Raw genomic sequence first — 15280 nt, forward strand, 5'->3', positions numbered from 1 at the left:
ATACCAAAACCCGACCTATTTCTTTTCATTTATTTCGATTATGCTCGTTTTAATTATCCAAATATCAATGTAATTTTCTCCTAATTTATGTCCTACTTAGGCTAGATTTGACTATCTAGGCTAAAGGTTCACTATGAGTTGAAGTCCAATATTGTTCAAACTGAAATAAATCTAAATGTTGAAAATATGTCTCATCACTGATTCTCTTTTGGATGGGTTTTGCTGCTTGCTTTCTTTACAGATGCACATAATGTGGAAATTTGCAATATATAATGTGAAAATACCAAAAGTGGAAAAGTAGATCTTTTTCCAGCTTGGCTGTATGAGATGATAGAGAAGATAGTAGCAATGATTAATAACCTGAAATTGTATTTCTTCTCTTTTGAATCTCCAGTTGCTACTTCTGCATTAATTTTTGTTGGAAAAATAATTTTCTTCATAACTTATTCACTATAAATTCTGGAAATAATTTTTGTCTCACTGAAACCACCTTTATAGCAGAGTAATGCCACTAATTCTGATGCGTTTTCTGGATAGGTTGAAGTGAGAGGCAAGGCATGTGCTGTGTCAGATTAAAAGCTTCAAGGTAGGGAAACTCAACAGAGGATGTCTGCCGTGTCATTTAGTTTTATGGTGACTAACACTGCATTCAACTTACCAGCTCCACAAACAGCCTCATTTACAATTTACAACTAAGTGAATTTAGTCAGTGATGTTTTGTAGATAAAAAAATATAGTTGGTGGGCTTAGATAAAATAAGGGATAAAATATAATTCACACAATAGCCATTTAGAATCAAGATCTAGAAGTAAGTGAGGAGGAAGAATAATAAAGAATATTCCTGGAATGTGTTTGAACATCTATGTGAGATACTCACAGACCTTTTGGTTATATGTTAGGGAACTATTTTTACAGATAAAAGCAAATGTTTAGTTTGTAACCCATTTTGTCTGAGAAATGTTTCCATGGATAACTTTCATGCAAACCTGGAGCCAGGTGGTTAAAAGAACAGAAACCAGAAAACATTACTGATGGTGTTGAAGATTGCTCATTTAGAGGAAGCCGCGTGAATCTCTTAAAACTATAATTTTTTCTAAATATATTTACTTTCTTAACTCAGAAAAACTGGGGAGTAAAAGCGAGAAAACTCACGGGTTGAGGTAGACAGTTTAACAGGGAAAGCAAAAACCACACACACAAGCAAAACAAAATAAGGAATTCGCTCGCTACTTCCCATGGGCAGGCAGGTGTTCAGCCACCTTCAAGAAAGCAGGGCTCCATTGAGCTTAACAGTTACTTGGGAAGACAAATGCCGTCACTCTGAACATTACCCCCCTTCCTTCTTGCCCCAGCATTATATGCTGAGTACAATATTATATGGTATGGAATATCCCTATGGTGTGTTGGGGTCAGCTGTCCCGGCTGTGTCCCCTCCCAGCTTCTTGTGCCCCCCCAGACTGCTCGCTGGTGGGGTGGGGTGAGAAGCAGAAAAGGCCTTGACTCTGTGTGAGCCCTGCTCAGCAGTAACAAACACATCCCTGCATTGTCAACACTGTTTCCAGCACAAATCCAAAACACAGCCCTGTACTAGCTACTATAAAGAAAATTAATCCTATCCCAGCCAAAACCAGCACAATCTGATATTCTATGAGAACTGGTGAAATCTGATGATGGCATACCAGTAGAAATGGTTTCTCAGGCCTAGCAATGCTGCGGGTACTGCTTGCTTTAGGGGCATGGTCAGCAGCCATGCCAGCCAGATATGCATTGTCCCAAAGTGAGACTTTATGGGAGACTGGCTGTGACTCTGGGTGCACGGCCTGTCCTGCTGTAAAGGCATATGTGTAAAGACATAGCACTCTTGCTTTGTAGAGGGTGATGAATGACTTGCCAAAGTTGTGATTTTCTCCTGCAGCCCTAAGACTTGTGAACGGAAAGCTACTTGCTGCGTGTGGGAGAAAGAAGGAGAGAGCGCGAGCAAGTTAGTGAGCAAAGGCTGAGCCCTTACAGGTGATCCATTACCCTGCAGCCATTACAATTTGTCATATATGCTTCACCTAGCATCAGCTGTAAGATTAAATGTTTTCAGCTCAGTTTATCAGTCTACCTGGATGTGTCAGGTCAACTTCCTTTTAACCCGCTGTTCTGGTTCACAGGCTTTTGGAAAATATAGCAGAGCTGATCAGAGTTAGCAGATGTCTTTTTTTTTTTTTTTTTTTTTTCATTTTGCTCGCAGAGTGAGACAGGGTTTCCTGTACACAGATACTGCTAAGAATTTGACTTCCAGATTAATCCAGTACAGTTCAAAAATCCTGGCATATGCTTTCACTTCTGTTCCAAATGATAACTAAGAAAACCTGTTATATTAGAAAAATATATTCACACACACATATTTATGTACATATGCATATAGACACACAAACACACCTACTTACACATGTGCATTCTAAGGATCTGATCATCATGAAATAAACCCGCGTTAAATTATTTCAATTGCTTACCAGAATATAAAAATATGTATTTTTTAGTCACAAAACTATGGCAAATTTATATACTGATGGTTTTTCTTTTTTTGTCTCTCTCTACAGTTACAGGAAGGAATCAAGATATTGCAGGACTCAGATCAGAAAATTCTATTTGCAAAATATTTCACAAAAATCCTGCTTGCAAAATTTCTGACAATGTTCTGTACACAGAGCAGGTAGAACCTAAAGAGATCAATTTCTGTTTTTGCTGTCAGACATAGCTGTCTAAATTCCTATGCACATGGAGTAATTTTAACATGGAAATTATTGAAATTATAGTTAAAGTTACACTGCCAGCAGTCCACACAAATTACATTACCATTCCATACAGAATGTCCTGAGATACTCCTGTTGGTGTATTGGTCATTGCTCAGTCCTGTGTTTTTTGAAAAAAATAATCTTATTCCCAGAGCTTGTTAATATTGACCATATATAAATTGAAGGGCAATTGTCTGTATTTTTCATGCTGTCCACCATCCAGTATGCAACCAAAATGGGATATTGCCATCGAGTGCAATTATCATGTAGCTTTGGAAAACTTACCATTCTTCTGTGCACTTGACTCCTTAAGAGATCTTTTAAAATTGTAAATCCATAAAAATATCATGCAGCTGACATTATTTTTTTTCTAATTTATAGTCTCCCTTGAAGAGAACATGGTACTAGCAGAAGTTTTAAATCTAATATCTTATTTTCTTATTCAGTCAGAAACAAAAGTTTATTGTCATTGAAACCTGAACACTTTTATTATTATTATTATTATTATTATTATTGTCTAGATTAATGAGTGTCTAATATCAAATGGTTAAACAAGGATTATAAGACCTGTTTTGAACCACAGCATAGTGTTTGGATAGTAATAAGTTACAAGCTTAATACACTGATAAACATTATGTCAAGTTATTTGTGATCTTTCATAGTTACTCCTGTGGGTTTTTTTTATTTGGTTGGTTGTTTGGTTTTGGGGGTTTTTGTTTTTGGTTTTTATTTATTTATTTATTTTTAACATATATACTCTGTTTTTGGAGAAGCTGAAAACACCTAAATGATAGTTTTGCAGTTTTTCTTGTTACACCCCTTCTACAGATTTCCTGTCCATGGAAGCACATTGAATAAAAAGAGTTTTGCCATGGAGGGTTTACAGAACTGTCTGGAGCACAGGAGAAAGATCGAAGTTTCACTAACACACCGTTTCTTTTAGCTCTGGCATGCTGTTTAATAAAAATTAATCTTGACTTGCATACAGTGCAGTTTGATAAAACCCACCATTTCAGTTAAAAAAAAGGTGGGGGGGAAGGGGTAGAATCATGGGTGGAGTCAGGAATAGAGTAACATTTTTATCTTCATTTTTTAATCGCAATTTCTGTGAGGTTCACTTCCAGTCGTTGTGTTCTGTCCTGCAGGGTAACAATGTCTCACCTTTGCTCATTTTGCCTCATCCTCAAGTGCTTAGATGCATATTTTTGAAACTTTCAGCCTGGGATGTCTGCTTTTCTTGTACATCTTATCTTACTGAGCTAATGGTGACAAGGCTTTTAATGAGTCAAATAATTCTGTAATTACAGAAGTCCAGCATATTTTGTCAAGAAAAGGTTGACCTGCTTGCCACAGGGGCCATAAAGATGTATTTGTCTGTTATCTCCAACATTTTTAGAGACATTTTAGAAGATAGGCTTCTACCAAACATGCAACCCACTATCCCTCTAATGACAGTACGGGGAGAAGCTGAATGTGAACCATATTCACTTGAATATAGGGATGCGAGGGAAAGAAGCTATCCCTAGGTATATGACAAAAGATAATGTAGTAGAAAGAACATCTAAATGACCTAAGGAGCTTAAGCACTACACAGAACCCCTTGATGTGACTTGTCATGCCTGAAGGACTAAACTTACTGATAGGAGAGAGGAAATCCAACCTAGTAAGACCGATTGATATTCACTGAGTGGCTCTGCCTCTGTTTACAAATGCCACATATATGCCTATCAGCTAAGGCTAGGCTGGGAATCCTAAATAAGGGAAGAAATTTAAACTATGGCATGGCCTATCATCACTATGTTCACTGAAAAAAAGTATTAACTGAAATGATGTAGCTTGAAAATAATGAAATGTGCTAGAAGACAGTTTTATTAGACATTTTCACAGCTGGAGGGAACAAACCAAATCTCACTCTGAATCTGAAAAGTGGAGAGCATTTAAGTGTAATGTGAAGCTTGCCTCATCTTTATAAACATAAGGAACATCAAGACAACATTACATGATTAGCTTAAATGTGACTATTCATGATGGTCCTGAGAAGACTTCTATTGGTAACTAGTTTACTTCTTTTCCTATGTCTATTCAACAAACACACTATGAAATTCCAAGAAGCTAAGGAATTCCTCTACTTAAATAAAATTATTAAGGTGATGTCTTAAATTTACTTAGAATTGGTTGCTTTGCTATAAGACCTAAGTATATCAGCAAACACACATACAAAATCATCTAAGGATAAAAATATTTTTGTAAACTCAAAACAACAAACCATGTAAACCAGCTGTGTTAGATATTAGGGGAAATGTCACCACATTACTGTATTAACGTAAAATGTTCTTCATCTTTGTCTGTTAATCTCGACAGGAAAATGTCAGTGTAAACATTTTCACAGTATTCTTTTTCACCGAGTCACACTTTTATAACTGTCATCCTAGAGTGGGAAAGGACATAAGCTCCTGCCTTTTTCCAGGGAAAAAAATTGCAAATTACCAAATGAGAGGAAACAGCTAATACCCTGAATCGTCTGAAACAGACCTTTCTAGGCTTTTCACTGTCTTCTGATTTCAGTGTTTTGAATTATTCATCATTTTCCTATTTGACCTGTCTTGTTTCAAAGTAAAAGGCCAACAGAAATGGAAAAGAAAAACAACTGGAAATATATTACCACTTTCAAGTCAGAAAAGCATGTCCATAAATGAACTCATGTACTGAGTAAAATAATTTCAGAATCAAAATAATATCTGCATCTGATCACAACTATAAAATCTGAGAGAATTTCAGTGTTTAGAATTGTAAATAAGGTGGGTTTGATTTGCGATATAATACTTGTCTATATCAACTTCCTCTCCCTTGTTGTTTATAATTCATTTCTTAAAATGATCCTCTGAGAATTTTCAGTTTAATTGCTCTCTCTAGGAAATGGTTTATATAGTTTGAAGTGACAGGTGGTTATAAGCTAATAAAACACATTCCCTAGACCACATCTTTAAAAGCTCCATGCAAAATGAAGTAAACTGGCTTTATTTTGCATTTTGACAGTGTTTAATCCTTAGCGAGCAGTCTCTCACACCAACCAACCAGCCAACCAAAACTTTCTTAATATCATACGGCTTGAAGAAAAATGCCCAAGACTTTCAAGACTTCATTGAATTTTGTTAAATTCTTCCCTTTTCTACAGCTTTCTTTCTGCATGGAAAGCAACATTAGGAAGGGTTATGTACAGAAAGATTGAATTGGTTCAACTAAGCAATCTGGGAAGTTGTGAGGGCATGACCAGATATTTTACTTAAGGTGACAGATTCTTTACATTACTTAAGTGACAACAGATTCTTAGATCAGTTCATCAGTTAAACCTGTGTCAGCATTCACAGACTTATAAACTTTATGAGGACACAATGCAAGTTACATAACTTTCATTTTTCCTGAGATTCAAAAGTTCTATTAGATGAAAACCTAGTCACTATATATAGCTGTATAGCTTCTTGATAGATGGGTAGGTTAAAGCAGGTTAAGTAGATATGGGTGTAAAGTAAATAAATGCCTCAATCAGGAGCATTCCTATTACAGAAAAAACATTCTTGATAAGTGTTTACTTTAGCATTAATTACTTTGTCAGAAGTTTCTGTCAAAACTGTGAAATTTTGACTCTTGGTTCAAGTGGATAGGAGGGCTATTTTTATATTGTCAGATTTTTTTTTCACTTTGGTGAGAAGAAAAATAAAAAAAAAAGGCTGGAAATTGAAAGTGTTATATCTCATCAGAGCACAGCAGCTATTAGAGGAGAAAAGATGTGAAAACAGACAAACATGTCTGAACAGACATCAAATACAATAAAGGACAGTATCCTGGACATTAGGCCGGCCCTTTGTGGTGTCACTTCTGCTTTTCCTGCAGAATTATGGTTTTCAAGCTGTGTCTGTCACTAGCTTTACCAAAAAGGTAATTAATTTTATCAGTCCTATGAAACATGCAGCATTTTGTAGTTGCAGCATATTTTATCATGAAGGTTTATGGTAGGTTCCCATAAGTTTTATTTGGTTCTTTAATATCTTAAAGACAAAAAGGCAAAAGAAGCACTTTGATTGCCCTCAAAGGCAAAAAGAAAAAACAAAATTGAAACAGGTGCTGCATAGTTGCACAGTGTTGTCCTCTTCCATAATTTTTTTTAGTGATGATTACATGGCTAATGCCTTTATAAAGCATATATCATTCTTGTTGATCTCCACAAAGGCTTCTACTTAGAAAGCTGTTTTAATTTTATGTCTGGAAACAAAGATAAGTTTACCAAAAATCTAAAAACAGGTGATCCACTTTACTTTCAAAATAATCTTTCAGATTTATTTAGATAGGTCTGTATTGATATGCCATTGCTAATACATTATTTTAAGTAAGTGGTAAGTTAGTAAAGTAGAGAGACATTTTTACAAGTAAATGATTATTTATTTTGCAAAATAATTAATTAATTTCCTTTTGTATGTTTGTGTAAAGGAAATGTGGTATCAAAGGAACAGCAATAAAAAAAATTTTAAAATACTTGCTAGTTTTAATACTGATTTATAGCATAAATATATCATATAACAGCCTATCTTGATGTATGTTTTTATAGACACAACATTATGCATTAGATAAATAATTTAATGAATATATACTAATTCAAATCTAATAGTTATAGCACATCCATAAGAATTCTTTCTTTAAATATGCATATGCAGCTGTGTCACTGAGAACTTGTGTAGCTTTGAGAGGAGAAATTCCTCACTTCAGTGCAATCTTCTTTGCTAATAATGCTGAGGTACTTGTGGAGAGTTAGGTGTCAAAAGAGACTAACGCAGTAATTAAAATGCAAAAAGTGAGGGGTAACTACAAGGTGAAAGTCTGGAGGCACATCAGTATGAAACTGAAGTGTTGAACACAGAAAAAGTTTAGAATTTCTTTCTTAAAACTGGTGTAAGGCAGGATGAGAGAACTCTGGGAGTATTCACCTCACAGCAAAATAAATACGTGACCCCCCAGAAAATCCAGCTATCATCTCTGGAATAATGGATCACTTTGATAATTTATTTTGCATAAAACCCTATTGTCTTCCAAACCTAGCTTTGAAACCATGTAATGAAAAGGGCTTTAAATGAGGATTAACAGAGGTAGAAGGGGTAGCTGAAGAATGCCAGCAGCCAAGTGACAAAAAGAAACAGTATTGCAGACAAAACCCTATAACTGGGAAAAGGGAACAGGACTCTTTTATGATAAGGACATCAGAAGTAGTATGGCAGTCTGCAGAACATCCTGCTATAGGTATATTCATGCAAGAAATACAGGGAAGAAAGAAGGGCTCAGATTCTTACTAGATGGTCAAGTTTATTACTTGATTGGTATAATAAAGACATGGTAGGATAATTCCTATGACTGGAATGTTAATATAAAAGAGGAATAGCTCGTAAAAGAAAGGTAGGTAATGAAAAAGAAGGAGGAGTATTGCTTTGAAGATCAAGGATGCATCCGCTTGCCAAGACAGAAAATAAAAGGAAAGAAGCTTGCTGAAAATCTCTGAGTGTAGATGAATGGGGAAGAGAACAATGGAGCTATCTGATTAGGATCTACAACAGTCCAAAATGTAAAGATGTTCAGGTGAATAAGGCTTTCTGTGAAGAGATGGCAAAATCATTCAGAGCACAGAATTTGCTTTCAAAAGGAATGGGAGAGTCGGAGAAATGATATAGCCGGGTAGAACTGATTCCAGGCAACATGGAGACATCAGATAAGAATGTAAAGGTGAAAGGCCATCTTAATGTGAATAACCATAAACTAACAGTATTCAAGACTGGAGAGGGGAAAAAGGTAAAATGGCACGGAAAAAAAAAAATCAGGCTGTCAGGAAGACATATATACTCAGAAGGCTGACAATTACTGGAGATGAATGTAAGAAAAGAAGATACAAATTATAGCTACCTTTTCTTATGAGCACAAACACAAACTAACCAAAGGAAAGATGGACAGATGGGAAACTTCTCTGAATTTTACGTTTTTCATTGACCTCAGATGTATGGAGAAAGTTCGCAGGAAGCAAAAACTAGGTTAGCTTACTAAGAATAAATTTTAAAACACAGAGCAAACACATAGGGACAAAATCCCAAATGTCAAGATACAAAATGAGGTGCACCTTACAAGAAATGGCATTTGTAATGAGGAAAATGTATATTTATAGTAAAAGGAAAACAAAGAATATCATTGGTCAGCTTCTTCATGGAGAGGGAAAGGTGCTTAGATACTTAGATGTTAGATGCTTGGAAGGACATATATTTTAATGGCTTATGGATCTTATGACACCATTTGTTATTAGCAAAATTGTTGCAAATGAAAGAAAAAGAAGCTGTCAATCCAGAACAGAGGAGGAAAAAATTAAAGACATAAGAGAGGTGTTTTCAATTCATTTGAGTCTGATAATCTTCAAATGAAATAACAAAAAACTAAGCAGATATTTTTGAGACTGGAAACTGCAAGAGTGATTCTTTTCTTTAAAAAAAAAAAACCAGCGAGCAGGAGCAGTTGCCTGCATCTAATTCTTGTGGCAAAAAAAAAAAAAAAAAAAGGATGACAGACTTGCAGGTCAGGAATTTAGTGTAGTTTTTGACCTTTCTGAGGATTTTCTCACTGTATTTTGTGGCATACTCATAAGCTAAATCAGCAGAAATGGGACTTAATGAAAACTACTACAGCATAGGTACGAATCAGTTGGAAAAGTTTCATTGTCTCAAGGGAAGTTCTTCAGGTATCTGTTCTGAATTCAGTGCAATTCAGTATTTTTACTAATGACCTAGGCGGTGGAAGACCTTTGAATTAGAATCTAAAATACTCTTGATAATTTAAAGAAAAAATTCTTGAGACAATAGGGTACAAAAAAGATTACATTTAGGAATTGTGCTTTAAGCCAAAGTGCAATTATTCAAATACAGGATGGTGGTGTGGGACAAGTTTCACAGAAAAAATCTAGGTATTATAGTGGTCACATGCCGGAAATGAATCAATGGTATTATGCTGGTGCAAAAAACGACAAATACTTTTTTGTGATGCATTAATAGGAATGCAGCTGGCCAAAGAATTTGCAGAATCCTTCTGGTGTACTTGCTAATAGGGAAGCCTCATCGTGAGTAGTTTCCATTTTAAGCATCCCACTTTCAAAGAACTGTGGATAAATTGGAGGGAGTCTAAAGGAGGGTGATAAGACCAATGAGAGATCTGAAAAAAGGAAACTGTAGAGAGAGTTATGAAGTAGAAAACATTGAAGGGATGGCATGAAAGCAGTCTTCAACATTTTGAAAAGCTGTTGCAAAGATCTTTTAACTTTGTGCAAGATGGTTAGTGTGGAAAGAATGAGCTTAAATTGAAGCAAAAAGATTCAGGGATAAGAAAAGCTCTCTGTGACAATGGCAATGAAGCACCTGCAAAGATTGGACCCCTCTGGAAAATCCATCAGTAGAGGAAATTTTATTAACAAGTTTGACAAATACTTCTTAGGAATGATATAGGAGTAGCTAAACCTGTCTTTGACAAGGTGAATGGATATGATGACTTCCTGTCCTTCCTCCCTTCAAGGACTCTTTATGTGATTCTCTAATGTAAAGAGAATTCCACACTCACTCTGCTCCTTATACATCAAAAGATTAGCAATAATAATGGAAAATCACATTAGATGATTTAGGCCCTTTGTCAGTGCTTCTGTGTCTCTGCATTTCTAACCAGATCTATAACTAAAATTAATTATCCCAAATAAATGTGTAATTCCACCCAAAATGAGGTACCTGTTGGTAGGAATTTAGCCATTAAAAGAGGATTACAACACAGGCATATATAGTTAATCCACCTGTGCATTTTCCTAAGTATGGTGTTAACTGAATCACTCTTCTTTTTGCATACTTCTTTTCACACCATTTGCCTAAACTCTATTTGAGCTTTTAAATTCCTTTAACAGGAACTTTTTCATTACTTTGAAGAAAATAATAGTGTGGTTGATAGAATGATTTGTGCTTGATAGACAGAAACTAAGAGTAATTGTACAACTACTTTTCTTTGTTTTCATTTTAAGAACAAATGGGAATCAAATGCCAGCATGAGGTAGTTACAAACATAGTGAAATTGTTCTACTAGTCTTGCAATATGCTGCCAAATTAATAATAGCTCTGAGCATTTTCCATTGATTTCTGAAGGAATTACTGACTTATTATCCGAAGGAACCTCCTTATAACTGGCTAAAAATTAAATGCAAGGAAAGCAAGGAAAGTGAGAAGTAGCATGTCATCTCTGTGCCATCTTGAGCTACACAGATGTAAGGTGGATGCAAAGTTCCCCATGAACCACATACCTTTTCATGATTGCTTTCACTTGGAACTGTCCATGCACAGACTTGTATTTCACAGCTCTGTCTGAGGCTTCAAAATTTGTGCTTTGTCCATATTGGAGCAAACTCTCACAAGCCTTCCCAAGATAGAGCTGTGATAAAACAGTGCTCTTAGGAGCAAAACCAAGTCTTTCTTGGCTTAATTTTCTCTCCTTCTTTCTCTGTCGTCAGAGAGCTCTATTAACTTGAAAAAAACCAAAATCGATTAAACAAAGTAGTTTGAAAAAAGGACATTTGGGAAAAACTATCTTTCAGCCTCTATAGTGCAAATTCAATCAGAGACTGAGGTAGGAATGAGGATAAAATCCGCCACTTAGATAGTAAATGTGTGATTTTCTTGATGCATACCTTTAGGTGTGTGTGTTGGGGAGGTCCTTTTTTGCTCTGGGAAGAAATACATCTCTGAAGAAAATCTGCAGACAAATTTATTACTTTGAAGTTGATGTCAGGCTTCTGACCTAATGTCACATTTTATGTGGTAGTACGAACTTCTATCCAAAATCTCAGATTACCCATTTTACTTACTTGATAACGACACTTAAATGTTGAATGGAAGAGTAACTGCCTTAACAGGTAGTGTCATATCTATAATAAGAACTATAATCTTATTACAATATTGAAATACTACATTAATTTTCAGAAGACTTGCTGCCTCCAAAAATTGTGTGTTAGCTACTGTGTTTGGTCTTCATCAATGTAAGTTGTTTGCTGGAAAATATTATAATGTTTCCTACTATAGGCATACTCTGGCATATTATTTCCAGTATCATGCTTGTTCCTGATGCATTGTGGCCCAGTTTAAACAGAATATTTAGAGCTTTAGGTAATATTTACTGCTTCTGAAAGGACACTTTTTATCCCAATTCTGCTTTGGAAAATTTCATTCCTTCACCACAATAGGTTTAAACACTCTATTCTAAGGAGTGGGAGTTTGAGCCCTCTCAGACTACCACCAGTTGCTCATCTGCCTATGTTCAATAAGAAAATACGGATACAATTATCTGCACTCAAGGAAAAATTTAGATGCCTATGTCAAACAGAGGCTTTGAGCTATAAATCCCAGTTTCTAGAGGCATGCAGCTCATGACCATGTGTAATTGCCTAGCTCTGGGCAGTGTGCAGCATTCCTCTCATTATTGTTTCCAGATCATTTTATTATGTGGCATCTTAAGGCTCAAGACACACATAGCATCCTGTGGGGGAAATGGAGAGATGGCCATGTGTGGAAAAGCCACACCACAGGTATCACAGGTCATGCAGCACCATGTGTATACACAGGACTGTATCACGGGCTTTCCAGAGGTGCTATGCAAACATTTAATGGAGGAACACTGGTGATCTTATCTAAAGGACATGCTGTGAAAGGGCTGCAGCACTAAACCCTGCTGCAGAAGCCCTAGGCTCACAGCAGCTGGTCAACGGGTCACCACTGTGTGAGTGGAAGGTGCATGGAGGTGCCTACACATGGCTGTACACACAGCAGGTGTCAAAAGTAAGACTTTTGACCTCAGTACATGGGATGCATCAAGACTGTGCTTCCTATTAGATGGCTGTACCTCCTGCGAGTATGCAACATTAGAAACTTCAATCTTAGGTACCCACCTCTTCTCATCCATTGTGGATGGAAAACAGGCTTCTAGCTTGGGTTGCTGAATTTCATGAATTGGACATTGAACAGGTAGATGTCCTTTGTATCCTTTTTCAAAAATGAGTTTTGACATGATGATATTATATTCCATTCCTTAAATTGTACACAATGGTCTCTGGTTATACCCTTTTAAATTTCACAGTGATCTGAAATACCTTGGATATGAATACCTAAAGTAGTTCAGGAAGTACTTCTTAAGGAGTTGAAAAGACTTTTTTTTTTTTTTAATAGACAGCAAGGAGAAAACTATTTCTTCTAAATTATTTCTGATGCATCTGAAAATATATCGTGTACGTATTTACCATGACGTTTACCACGCCATGAGAAAAGCAGCACCACATACATCATCATACTTGCTAGAAGTAATATTCTTTTGTCGTAATTGTTACAAGAAAAATATTTTTATTTCTCATGATCATCTGGATACTGCTGGAGACTGTTTTGAAAAGAATAACAAAAAATAGTTGGCTAGCAAATTGGAGCAAATGGGTCATGATTTGTGTCAATACTGGTTTTTCATCTCCTGCACAGATATTCTACTGTTCTTTGTGTGTTACGGTTTCAGCCTGCAATTTTCACCAGTGATGCTCATTATTTAAATGAGACAAATAGGCTATTGTCAGGGACCATGATCCTGGTGACATAATTATTCTGACCTAGTGTAAATATCATGACCTGTCTTGGAACTCTTGCAGTAAATGAAAGGGTTCAGGCAGTCAAGGTGACAACAGACCTGTCCATAAATCAAGCCTTCAGACATTATGATAAGTTTTATTAAAGAGCAAATGGATTTCTTGACATTATGACTTGTATACAAGAGTCGGTAAATGGAAATGTAGCCATTTTTTAAAAAAGATAAAACAGATTAGGTTGTGAGAGTAGTGGAAAATACTGTTGTACCTTTTATTTTCACTTTTTTATGTTGACTGTAGGACTTCTGAAATACCAGAGATGGATGATATACACAGAAGCCCACTTATTCTGAAAGACAGCAGGAACCTAAGATGATGAACATAGCTGCTGGTACAGATCAGTGGCTTAATTAACTCAATAGTCTAACCATTTTTTTTTACATAAGGCTACATGCAATTATTTCATGCTTCAGAAATGTTCCATTATATCTGGATATGTAACTTTATATGAATTCTTAGGAAAGATTTAAGGAAATTTACTTTTAGCACTTTTTCTTTAAAGCACGTGATCTAAAATCAGTCCAACGGTAGGAAAGGATGGGTTACAGGAGCTAACACATTCTTTTACATATACTTGTAGCTTTTTACATACACTTGTAGCTTTTTACATACTTACTGTACAGGTCTAAATTTTGCATACCCTAATATATAGAATTCTATGTGCATAGTAAAACATTACATATCAGAAAACAGTGTTGGAAAGCTCTTTTCAAAATACTTTGATATTAAAGTCTATGAGAAAATAAAAAGACACAGTTTCTGTACAAGATACCTTTCTGTTTAAAAACTGATACAAGAAATACAGCAAAAGTGCTAAAAAGTCACATTTGGAGAGTCAAGTATAATATATAATTTTTTTAATATTACAAGAAAAATATTACAAGAAAAATAAGTGCGTTTGAGAAATGCAAATTAATGTTGGGGTTTTTTCTGGTTCTATGCACAGCAAATATTAAGTGCAATCTGAGTATTGTATCAAATATTGAAATGTCACTTTCTAATCTTCACCGCCACTGTAACACTTATGTTTCTTACCACTAGGACACAGCACTAACATTTTGATAAGTATGGGCCAGTTCCGTCTTCTTGTGTTTCACAGTGACTATCCTTTCTACTTTGTTTCTGTAGTATTGATTTGATGATCAAAAATCAGTGTTTATATGGAAAGGTGTCTTTAAAGGAATAACTGCTCAAGGCAATAAACTAAAATTAAAGAACAGGTGACAGTGTAAGATAATAAAATACCAAAAAGAAAAGGGTTACACGTGAAATAAAGTAGCAAGTGGCATATAAGACAACCTTCTCCATAATGTTATTCATCCTAACATCCTTTTATCATAGTTGTGAAGTGAAAACTGCCATCCTTCTTGTGGGTTAAAATTTCAGTTGGTTACTGTCAATTGCACAGCAAACACGCTGTTGTCACATTGCCACAGTCAGACTGGAATGAATCCCAAACCCTGAACTCTAGAGCCATTTGTCGCTCCACAGCAACAGAAGCCTGAGTTTAAACTTCATCCTGTCTCACCCTCCCCTTTACACATTTGAACTTGGCACTGCTAAGGCATCTGGAGTGGGAATGATGAATGTCAGGATTTTGATTTTTTTTAATTTGAAAAGATCTTTTACTCATTTCCTCATTTTGTTGAAGACGGTACTCCAAAGTAGCAAAAGGCATGCAGAAATTCTCCGCAGCTCACATCCATGAGGCTGAAGTCCCTTATTGCCTTAACCCTACTCTGCTACCCCCAAAAAAATCTTTGAGTTG

Source organism: Phalacrocorax carbo, chromosome 2 (assembly GCF_963921805.1).
Source record: "Phalacrocorax carbo chromosome 2, bPhaCar2.1, whole genome shotgun sequence".
Classification (NCBI taxonomy): Eukaryota; Metazoa; Chordata; class Aves; order Suliformes; family Phalacrocoracidae; genus Phalacrocorax; species Phalacrocorax carbo.